This window comes from Myotis davidii, unplaced genomic scaffold, assembly GCF_000327345.1.
Source record: "Myotis davidii unplaced genomic scaffold, ASM32734v1 scaffold330, whole genome shotgun sequence".
Taxonomy (NCBI): domain Eukaryota; kingdom Metazoa; phylum Chordata; class Mammalia; order Chiroptera; family Vespertilionidae; genus Myotis; species Myotis davidii.
Genome location: NW_006283770.1, coordinates 8,524,800 through 8,536,469, shown reverse-complemented (window position 1 = coordinate 8,536,469; position 11,670 = coordinate 8,524,800). Strand labels below are relative to the sequence as shown.

The 11,670-nt window shown below is 42.3% G+C and overlaps 1 protein-coding gene across 1 annotated transcript in view; it reads right to left on the bottom strand.

The window, feature by feature from the left end:
* CSRP3 (cysteine and glycine rich protein 3) overlaps positions 1-4,051 on the bottom strand; it is a 19,592-nt gene extending 15,541 nt beyond the window's left edge. The window contains exon 1 of the mRNA XM_006753981.2: positions 3,952-4,051. The gene's annotated coding sequence lies outside the window, so the exon portion shown is untranslated. The remainder of the gene's footprint in view (positions 1-3,951) is intronic.
* Between the last annotated feature and the right edge of the window lie 7,619 nt (positions 4,052-11,670).

The window sequence follows — 11,670 nt, the reverse complement described above, 5'->3', positions numbered from 1 at the left end:
GAGCCATGCTATTCAAACATGGAAAGGACTCCTTTGGGGCTGAAGCGTTCTCTCTCACTATTGATTTTACTTCGACTGGGGATGGATGTCCAAGTGCTGCAGTGTTGTGAGTCTCCTTCAAGGGTCCTTCGAGCCCAGAGACAGATTGAGGGATCTGAATGGCAACTGGAGCCTCGCCTTACAGAAATGTTGCCCCAGTTGCATCCTCTCTCAAACACTGCCTCCTCTCTGGTCACTTAATCCAGGTAAGGGAGATGATGTGGCATAGTGGAGCTCAGGCTTCGGAAAGACTGGCCAGATTTCTAACGACACAATCAGTGGTATTGTCGGCTGATTGCATAACATCCCTGAGCCCAGTGTCCTCATGCAAAGACAGGATGGGGAGGCTTGAATTAGAAGGTTCTTTTCAGGTTAAATAAAATAATAATAATAATAGCAAAGATGTCATATATAGATCCTTAATACATAGCTTGAATTAGAAGGTTCTTTTCAGGTTAAATAAAACAATAATAATAATAGCATATATAGATCCTTAATACACAGCAGGTGTTTAATAATTTGTGTTGCTATTATTATTTTTACCTCTATTTAAAAAAAAATTTATTGATTGATTTTTAGAGAGAAGAAGAGAGAGAGAAACATCGACTTATTGTTTCACTTATTTATGCATTCACTGGTTGTTTCTTGTACATGCCCTGACTGGGGATTGAACCCACAACCTTGGTATATTGTATTGGGATGATGCTCTAACTGAGCTACCCACCCAGGGTCTAAATCCATTTTCTTAAAACAAGCAATTTGTCCTTACTTCTGCTCTGTGGCCCTTCTGGTTCAGACTGAGAAGCAATTCTGTTTCTCAGCCTTCAGAGTGTGCTGCACTCAGGAAGAGACACAGCCAGGCCAGGGAGAGAGGCAGCCCCCTTGGGGGACCAGGGTGCCTGGTGACCCAAGGCAGCACTTCCTTGCTTTGGCAGCTCTGTTGCCTAACACCAGCTGACCTCTCTGGTGACCTGTGCTTTGAAGGGAAGCAGCAGAGCCAAGCAGAGTCCCTCCCTGTGGCTCAGGGAGACAGTGCCCTTCAGCTCCCACATGTAGGACACTCAAGGTCAATAGCTTCCTCCTAAGCTTCTTCCCTGTGAAAAGGCCCTTTAAAACGTAGACACAGTAGACATGCCTGCCTGTTACTCTTAGGGTGTAACATGGGGGTCATATTACATCTTTTCTGATATTATCTCTGAAGGAGGACCAACTTTCACTCTCAGAAAATCACTTTGTTCTCCTTTGACCTTTGTAATTTTTTAAAAAAAACATGCTTTTATTGATTTTAGAAAGAAAGGAAGGGAGAAAGAGATAGAAACATTGATGGGAGTGAATCAACATTGATCAGCTGTCTCCTGCACGTCCCCCAACTGGGATCGAGCCTGTAATCTGGGCATGTGCTCTGACTGGGAATTGAACCAGTGACCTTCTGGTTCATGGGATGACGCTCAACCACTGAGCCACACCAGCCGCACTGTAATTTGTTTTTAAAGACCATGTAGCACTGGCTCTGCCACTTTCTAGCCGTGTGACCCTGAGTAATTACTTCACTGCCTTAAACTTGTTTCTTCCCCTGAAGAATGACTTCTTGCAGGACTCATTGTGCCAGTTCAATAAGCGACTATTGTTCCCCCGCCACAGTAAACAGGGCAGTAAACAACCAGCAAATCATGATCAACCCTTTCGCGTGATGAGGACCTTATTGAAGCTCAGAAGTGTCTCCTGTCCTCCGTGGCCCTTAAGACAATCATGGTCTTCCTCCTTTTCTTCACTGCGATCAAGAACTAGTTTTTTACATTTGAAGGCATCGCATTTCTCTTTGGCCATGAAGCCCCACCCTGGGCACAGTATTCCCAGATATCTGAGCCCTACGCTTGTAACTGGAAGTCTGCCTGCTCGGGAGTTATATTTCCAGTGTATTATATTTCTATCCTGGGTCCTTCCTCTTGTAAAACAAATCAATCATCTTCTAACTCCCGCTCAGCTTATTCACTCTGACCTCTGGACTTTTGTCATCACAGTTGCACTTAGCAGGAAATCCTCCTGCAGCCCATGGGGTTTGGCCTGCGCCTTTTCTCAAAGGTTTCGAATATTGTGCAGCTTTATTACGCTTTGCAAAGTACTTTCCTATACTTCATCGCGTTGGAATCTAGCAAATCCCTTTGGCCTTACCTTAATTTTCCTGCTCAGAAAATGGAAACTCAGAGAAGTGATGTTCAGGCTGCCTCCCTGTTCTCTAATGAATGGCTTATGCATGTGGGCCCCAGAGCAGCTGTCTGCCTGGGCTGGAGAGAACACCAAGTCCTGAGGGCCAGCTGTGCTCCCTGCCAGCAGTCAGGGCTCATTTTAATGACTGACTTGATAAAAATGGAACCAAAGGCCCAGCCGGGGTGGCTCAGTGGTTGAGTGTCGACCTATGAACCAGGAGGTCAGGATTTGATTCCCAGTCAGGGCACATGCCTGGGTTGCAGCGGGCTTGATCCCCAGTAGTGGGTGTGCAGGAGGCAGCCGATCAGTGATTCTCTTTCATTGTTGATATTTCTATTTTTCTCTCCCTCTTACTTCCTCTCTGAAATCAATAAAAATATATATTTTTTAAAAAATGGAACCAAAGCCAAGCCAGAAGAATCCCATACATTTTCTGGGTCATAAAGCAGTTTTACATACACTGTGATGAATTGGATGTACCCAGTCTTGAGAGTCAGCCCCAAAAGTAAACTGAGGACACAGGCTCTTCCTACTTCCCCACCCTTCCTGCTGTTCCAGCCCACCCTTCCCTGCATTAGTGCTGCCTCTACCTCCCCAGACCTGGAACAGGACGTGGTCAATACAGGTTCATTAAATTTGCATTGAATTGCACTGCAGAGAGACAAAATTTCTTCTACTAGTTCACCAGCTTCTCCTTGTTAGAGGAGTCACAGTCCCATCTCAGGGATGGGAACAGAAATTAGAGGTGGTGGCTTTGTTCTTTGGGTAGCACCTCCGCTCAGACCATTGCTTAAAACCACTCCTCATTCTCAGTCACACTCATGCCTGTCATTCACTGGGATGTAAAAAAAATGCGGGGGGGGCAGGTGAGGAGTAGGAAAGGAAAAGTTCTTGACAGGAGCCTAGAGGAAACACTGGGGAATCACCCCCTCACTCCTGGTTAGGAATTATCCTCCTACTAAATAGAGCCCTCAGTGGATTTTCAACATAGTGATGCCTTTTTCAGATACTGTTTTGGTTAATTTAAAATTATTAGAAGCAAGTCTTTTGCTAAACATCCTTGGGATAGGAAAATCTATTTTAAACCAACAAATGTCACCGAGTATTTCCTATATGCAAGACAGAGTATGGTGAAGAATAAGAATCTCACTCACTCACTTACACCTTTGGAATAGCACAATTCTTTGTATTTGGAGCACTGGAAAGCTGGCTTCTGCTCTACTGTACCTATCACACCAGTTTATAACTGTGCAGTATTTTATATTCTAGAAAAAACGTCACTACATCCATACTGATCCTTGCAGAGGAGACCAAGACCCTGAGGACAGGAGCTTCTCAGAGTCACACATCCATTCATTATTGGTTCTAGGACTAGAATTCAGGTCTTTAGGCTAAGATAACAGGAAACATTATTCCATCATGAAAATAGTTTTAGATAAAAAATAACACCTTACTCATTTATCTGTCTGTGAGGTTCCCTTAAGCCCCCAAATGTTAATTGCCCTTTTTAGGAATTTTCTAAACAACTGTTAGGTCCACACCAGAGTTGAGCATAACTGAATATCCTCTCACAAGACCACCAGAGTGGTTGCTCATACTTGGGATGTGAAACACATCCTTACTCTATGGGACCTTCCATAGTCCCAACCAGCCACCAAGCCGGGAGCCCACCTCCAGCCCAAACACTTGCTTTTCTCAACTTACCTGCCTGTTCGGTCTCTGTCAGCTCAACTGAGTAAGGAGGGGCTAACGTCCTTTTAAATATATGGAGGCCTTCGCCAGCCTTGGCCTGCAGAGGGAAGGGCGGGAGGGAGGCTGAGGGGAGACACGAGTAACACAACTGCTATCAGAGGCTGAAAATAGCCTGTGACCAAAGCCCTGCGTTTTGTTCCCCCCACACCAGCTGTGGGGCCCTTGGAGAACAATATTGCTTCTGTTTTCATTGCCAATCGCCTATGGCGCCTAAGGGATCAATTTGTGGAGTGTAAATTTCTGATCAATTGGTTGGACCAGGAACAAACGCAAAGAAGGAATTTATGTCCAAAATCATTTTTCCAGGCTCCTACTCCTCTGACCTTTCTGGAAATCAATGCGAGGTACCTGCAAATGAATCATGAGCCATATCTGGGAGCCCTCTTGAACTCCAAGGCACAGGTCAGTACACTCGTGAAGAGAACTCAGAGCTAAAAATAAGAGTGATGGGTGTCTGAAACAATCCTTAGACACACTCTTCAAAGAAGCTTGGGGGGAAAGCTCAGTAATCATCAGGGTCCCGTTGCTCCATGGCCCACTATTCTAGGAAAAAAAGCTCTCTCTCAAAAGTTTTGAGTTACTTTGCACACCATCTTTTCTACTTAAGAATTTAACCCGAATAAAAAAAAAAATTAAAAAAAAAAAGAATTTAACCCGAAAGGCATCATATTTATGACCAGTTTTTATACGTCTCTGTAAATCCACATTTTCATTGGAGGTTTAATTTCTTTTTGCCTGGTATGCACATATTTTGGATCAAGCATCAAGGACTCACATGAATTGTAGAATTTGATAGTTGACAAGAAGTTCAGAGATTTAATAAACTAATTCTTCACGTTATGGCTGAGGTAACCTACTTCCTCAAGGCCAGACAATAAGCCATTGGCAGGTTCCAGATTGCAGTTCAGGTCATTTGTCCCTCAGGTGAAGGCACTTTCCACTAATGTTGACCGGGATGTTGAGATTAGATGTAGGTAGTTCCTAATTGAAAGGTGTATATGTAAAATTAATATTAGTTCAGATCAGCCATATTAGCCCTTTAGTTATAGGCCCACAAAAAAAATTGGTTGAGTTATAGACTATTTCACTGTAAAAAGGTTGTGTTAATTTCACAAATATGAACATAGTACAACCTATGAAATATCCTTGGTCTATGTTTTCATGCAAAAGTCTTCATCATAGAAATGGGGAAATGGTGAGTACTCTAAAATGTTAAAGTTATAAGGGACTTTAGAAGTCTCCTAGAATAGCAGCTTTCAAATTTCAAATGGTTTTTTAGAATGATAATACTTTTCTTTCTTATGTTAAATGGAACTTCAATATATAAAGCTGATAAAAGAGGAACTTACCTGCTAAAAATAGGTGGTCTATCCTATATAAAAAAAGGGTAATATGCAAATTGACCCTAACAGCAGAATGACTGGAAATGACTGGTCACTATGACACACACTGACCACCAGGGGGCAGATGCTCAACGCAGGAGCTGCCCCCTGGTGGTCAGTGCGCTCCCACAGGTGGAGCTCTGCTCAGCCACAAGCTAGGCTGTCGGCTGCCAGTATAGCAGTGGTGGTGGGAGCCTCTGTCGCCTCCTCACTCCACCTAAGGATGTCCGACTACAGTTTAGGCCTGCTCCCTGCTGGCAAGTGGACATTCCCCCGAGGGCTGCTGGGCTGCCAGAAGGATGTCTGATTGCCAATCCCCCAGGGAACAGGCCTAAGCTAGCAGGTGGTCATCCCCTGAGGGGTTCCCAGACTGTGAGAGGGCACAGGCTGGGCTGAGAGAACAGCCTCCGAGGGGTCCCAGACTGGCGGAGGGCACAGGCTGGGCTGAGGGACCTCCCGAGTGCACAAAATTCGTGCATGGGTAGAGTCCCTAGGCCTGGCCAGCAATCAGGGCCAATGGGGACCTTCCGGCTGCCGGCCAGGACCTTCCTCCCCCTGGCTGACCTTTCTCCCCACAGCTGCCGGCTGCTGGCCAGGGCCTTCCTTCCTTGGCTGCTGGCTGTCGGCTGGGGCTTTCCTTCATTCCATGCCACCCCTGGTGGTCAGTGCACATCATAGTAAGCAGTCGAACTCCCGGTCCGTAGAACTCCCGAGGGGACAGTTTGCATATTAGCCTTTTATTATATAGGATTATTTCTGGAGCCAGGAAATTTGGGTTTGACTATAATGTCTCTGGCTCTTTTTTAAAAAAAAGCATTTCTAATTATATAGCACAGGAGAACATTTTTATTATGAAAGACTAAACAATAAGGATGTGTTTAGGGTAAAATGTGAAAATTTCCACCCATAATCCTACTTGCCTTCCTAGAGTTAATAACCGATAATATTTTGGGTTTTACTAACTTGAGCCATCTTTTAAAAGGGGATCTTAACTCATTCACATTTATAGCGATTTTGGATACATAAGGAATTATTCCTTTCATCTTATTTTGTTCTATTTTTATAATGTTTCCTTTTTCTTTTATGGCCTTTTAATAATGGTTGTAATTGTGCCATATTTTTCTCTAATGAATTAGAAATTATTCTCTTCCTCTAATTTAAAAACTAATGTTATAATAAATATTTTTATTGGCATCTAGATTTAATTGGTAGTTATATTCTGTTTCTTCCATGAGATGAGAAACTTTTAAGAACCTTAGCACACTCTTACCATCACCACGTTGCCCTCTTCCTTCATGTTGACCTTGGAAATACACACCTGCCCACCACCTTCCATGTGCACATCATCTGAGATTTTAGTTCCAGGTTGTAATTCATTTTGTTCATTATGCATCAGTGGTTATTTGAACCTAATTATACATTTTACTGCTTTCTTTATATTACATTTTAAATTCTGAGAGGGTGAGAGAGAATCCATTCTTTTATTATTAAATTTATTGGGGCAACATTGGTATGCATTCTTGATAAATCCATTGATAGAGTCTCTGTAAATGAACTAAATTCTCACATAATTGAAAAGGGTCTTTCTATTAGTTTACTAGAACTGCTATAACAAACACCCTACACTAGGTGGCTTAAACATAAAAATTAATTTTCTTACAATTCTGGAGGCTGGAAGTCCAAGATCAAGGTATAAACAGGGTTGGTTTCTTCTGAAGCTTGTCTCCTTGGCTTGTAGACGATCATATTCTCCACATGTTTTCATAAGTTCTTCCCTCGTGTGTGTCTATGTCCTAATTACCTCTTCTTATAAGGACACCAGTTACGTTGTATTGTGACCCACTCATATGACTTCATTTTATTTTTAAAGGAAATGCCTTCAAATACAATCACATTCTGAGGTACTGGGGGTAGGACTTCAACATATGAATGTGGGGGAAACACAATTCAGCCCATAACAGCCTTAATTTTGCCTTACACTTGGATGCTAGTTCAACAGTCTCTAGAGTTGTTCTGTTCAATACAACAGCCAGAGGTCACATGTGGCTATTTACATTGAAATTATGTAAAACTTAAAAAAATTAAAAATTCAGTTCCCAGTCACAGTTGCCATATTCCAAATGCCCACACATGGCTAGTGCCTACAAATTGAACAGCCTAGATAGTGCATGTTTCCATTACTGCAGATGTTTCCTTGAACAGTACTGCTGAGCATCTTCATCTGATAAATGAAGCAAATCCCTTTGGACTCTATGAAGAGCAGATACTAGTAAGCATGTGATAGATACATAGCAGCGTGCTCAATCAATATTAGCTGAATGTTGACTCAGCAGTAAGTGAATTGTAAGATTAAGACTAGAACCCACTCTTCTCTGTCCCATTATTCCAGAACAACCATAAATGAGTAAGCCATTGAGAAATGTAGGACATGAAGAAGATTGGGCAAGAGAGTGAGGTGGAGCAATGAGTACAATCTTAAACACATGCCTTAAAACATGACTTTTATACCCCAAGTCAGAATAAAGATTATTCTACTTAATCCTCATGAAACTTTGTAAGGAAGGTATTATACCCATTGTCTGAAGGAGAAATGAAATAAATGCAGCTCTGGAAGGCTAAGTAACTTCTCCGAGGCCACACAGTGAGCCAACAGTAAGCCAGTGGCAATGTCAGGCCTCGAATCCACTACTTTTGCTTCATTCCCCTAAAATCACTAAAAACTGGTAAGTCATTTGGAAACACAGATCACTAAGGAGACAGAGAAATTTAAACTCAAATTGAAACCCTTTGACGAATGAACCACAATGGTGGTTCCCCAAATTGTTTGATCATGGTCCCCTCAGTAAACATGTTTGAACAATACACACACATACACGCATATGTACATATGTGTACATATATTTATAAATTATAAAAATTACTGTAATATATACATAATGAAACGTACTCAAAAGGATATACTAAAAATATAGAAATAATTATAATAAAAGTTTCAATTTATTTTCTCATACTCCAGTATTGTGTCACATGCTCCCTCAGGTGCTGGTCCCCTTAAACTTTGGAAACCACTGCTGTACACCATGCCATACAAAGAAGGAACAGGCTGTCGATCACAGAGGCCTGGGAATCTCAGCTTCTATCTGCTCGCCCAGCCACTCTGAAAGGAAACATGATTGGACCTTAATGTGTTCAATATCAGCCACGTTCTTAGCGTTACTAGGGCTCCTCAGTATTTCTGTACACCACGAGCATGACATGTGTCTCTGGTTCTTATTGCAAAGACAGAATTAATTTAAAACTATCATTCAAAGGTTGCTCCTGGCCACGTGTCCATCCATGAAAGGCAGAGAAATGGGTAAAGTCACACTTAAATGTATTAAGATGCTTTCCCCACAAGAGATAAAAATAAATATTGCCATCTTCACTAAAATGAAGTGAGACTTGATGAAACAAATAGCTGAATTTACATGCATCATCCAGATTTTTAAAATTTTTCTTGTTTTTTATGGCCATTCATCACTTGCTGATTATAGTGGTAATGTGTTCTTTACATAATGCTTTCAGCTTAAAAGCATGACCATGTGTTTCCTCTCTCAGGTGTGATCTCTTTCCTCTCTCTGTCCCCCTATGTCTGTTTCTGTTTTTCTCTCAAGCAGAGGAGGATGTAGGTGTTATTATTCCCTTTTTATAGATAGAGAACCTGACTTGAGAGTGCAGGTTACACAGCTAATTAATGGTAAAGTCAGGGGTTGAACCAGGTTCTCTGCTCCAGAGGCAGTGCTCTGAGGGCAATTCCAACACACCTGGTTGGCGTCAGGAGAGAGGATAGTGTAAAGCCCAGAACCACTGTAGGTCTGAGCACCTCCAGGCCAAAGTTCATCTTGCACTGAGAGATCAGTAGAGCTTTACATCGGTGGTCCCATGGGTTCAGTAGAAGCTGTTCCTACATTTGTTATTCAGCCAGTACAAAGCCTCTAGTCTAGGAGAAGCCCGAAGCAGTTCAAGCCCCCTGACCCGTGCAAGGCCAGCAAATTGGCAAATGCAATGAACTCACAGAGGTTCAGAGTGGATCAATGAGATTGTTTTCTTAGAAGATATTTCCATGGGTTGAGTAGATTCCATGACAGTCCACCTGTGTCAGCAACAGATACTTCAACAGTTCTTTGAATCCAGCCCTCTTTAGCCCTGCTCCTCTTATTGCTCTGGTTCAAATATCTGCCTAGACGTTTTTTGAAGCCTCCCATGCAGTTTTCCCCACCTCTCTCCATGTCTCATGCTGCTACCAGAGCCTTCTTTCTAAACACAGGTCTGATGATGGCACCCTTCAGCTTGAAGGGCACTGTTGGCACCGCATTACTATAAGATCAGATTAAAAATCTTTGATACAGGCCAGGCTGTCGTGGTTCAGTTGCTTGGATCATCATCCTGTATACCAAAAGGTTGTAGGAGCAACCAACTGATCAATGTTTTTCTCTTCATCTCTCTCTCTCTCTCTCTCTCTCTCTCTCTCTCTCTCTCTCTCAAATCAATAAAAACGTATCTTTGGATGAGGATTAAAAACAAAAAACCTTTCACTTGGTGTTCAATTTTCTTCATCTTGCCCCAAATTAACTTTCCAATGCTTTCTCCCACCACCCCACTTTCCCTTATCCTATCTTTCAGCCTCTCCAGTTTAATCACTGTTCTCTAAAAATAGCGAGTAGTTTCATGCCTCTCTGCTTTGCTCATGATCCATCCTCTGCCTGGAATGTCCTTTGCCTCCTGAACCAGCCCCCTCTGGTGGAATCTTCTTCATCCTCCCATGAGCAGCTCAGATGCTGCCTCTTCGGTGCAGACCTCCACCCCCACCCCCACCAGGTAGAATGTGCCACTCTCTGTGCCAGGGCCCCAAACACTCCCTTCACACTTCTCATCACAAGGAACTGTGGCTGGTTCACATGTTATTTTGGCTCATGAGATGGTGAACGCTTAGGGAACAGGGAGCACCTAATCCAGGTGCTCTCTTTGTTCTTGGAGTTGGCACCTGGTTAGGCAAGCTGAAAATTTTGGGTTAAATTTATTCATATTACTGAGAGGTCTTGATATATTAAATTCCTATGAGATCTGAGTTAATCAGTAAAAGAGAAAGCACAGACTTAGCAAGAAGAAATTATTTAAGCATATAGTCACTCTACCTAAACTGTTAAAGAACTGGATACATTTTTGGAACAGTTGGAAGACTTTTATTGGCTCTCCCAAAAAGTCTGTGCTGTGGCTAAAGCGGAAAGAGTTGGAATGGGTTGGAATGGACAGCTATGGGTTTCTAGTCTTAGCTCTGTTATTAGCTTAGCTGTGTGCCTTTGACAAGTTGGCTCCCCTTTCTGATTCATTATTTACAAACATTCATGCTGGGTAAAATGACTTTTAAGTTGTCTTCTAATTCTAAAATTTGATGATTCTTCTTTTCTAGTTAGAAAAGCTAAGTCTTTATTTTTCTTTGAGTGTGAAGATTCCTTAGTAATAAGAGCAGACATTCTATCTTGTCATAAAAACACTTTTGTCCTACTGTGGCGCCACTACATAAAATCTGAGTATTAGAAAAAGTACAAAATATTTTATGAAGTGAGAGTTCATTCGAGAGGGAAACAAACAAACAAACAAAAGAGCTGACAAAAAGCTCCTTACTATCAAAACATCAGGGCTCTGTCCCTTTAAAATTGAAAGGCTATACATTAGGCAAGGTGATAACCTCAGAAATAATAGTTGCTCTGTTGGGTTCATAAAGATAAAGAAGAGAATAAAGTGGAAAGGTCATACATGAAAACAGTTTGGAGAGGAAGGAGAGGCGCTTGGATGCTGAGTTTTAAGCTCAGGATGTTAGGGAAGGCATTCTTACAATATGTCACAGGCACAGAGAAAATTGGGAACGGAATCCTCAAGACGGTGAGTGCACCTGTGTCCCTGTGTTGCTGGCTCTTGCTGGGTGCTGTGGCAGTTTCCTTTTGCATAACAAGAAAGCACCCCCCTCCCCCAATATTCTGAAATGCTGTTTTATCCATTGAAAACAGCTTTATTTTTTAGAGCAATTTCAGGTTCACAGCAACATTGAGTGGAAGCTACAGAGAGTGTCCATACACCCTCTACACCCTCTGCCCCCACATGCAACAGCTTCCCCCAGTATCAGTTTCCTGTACCAGAGTGGCACATTCAATCAATGAGCCTCCACGGATACCTCATTATCACCTAAATTCCATAGTTTACATCAGGGCTCGCTCACTCTTGATGGCTTTTATAATTGTTGACAGTATTA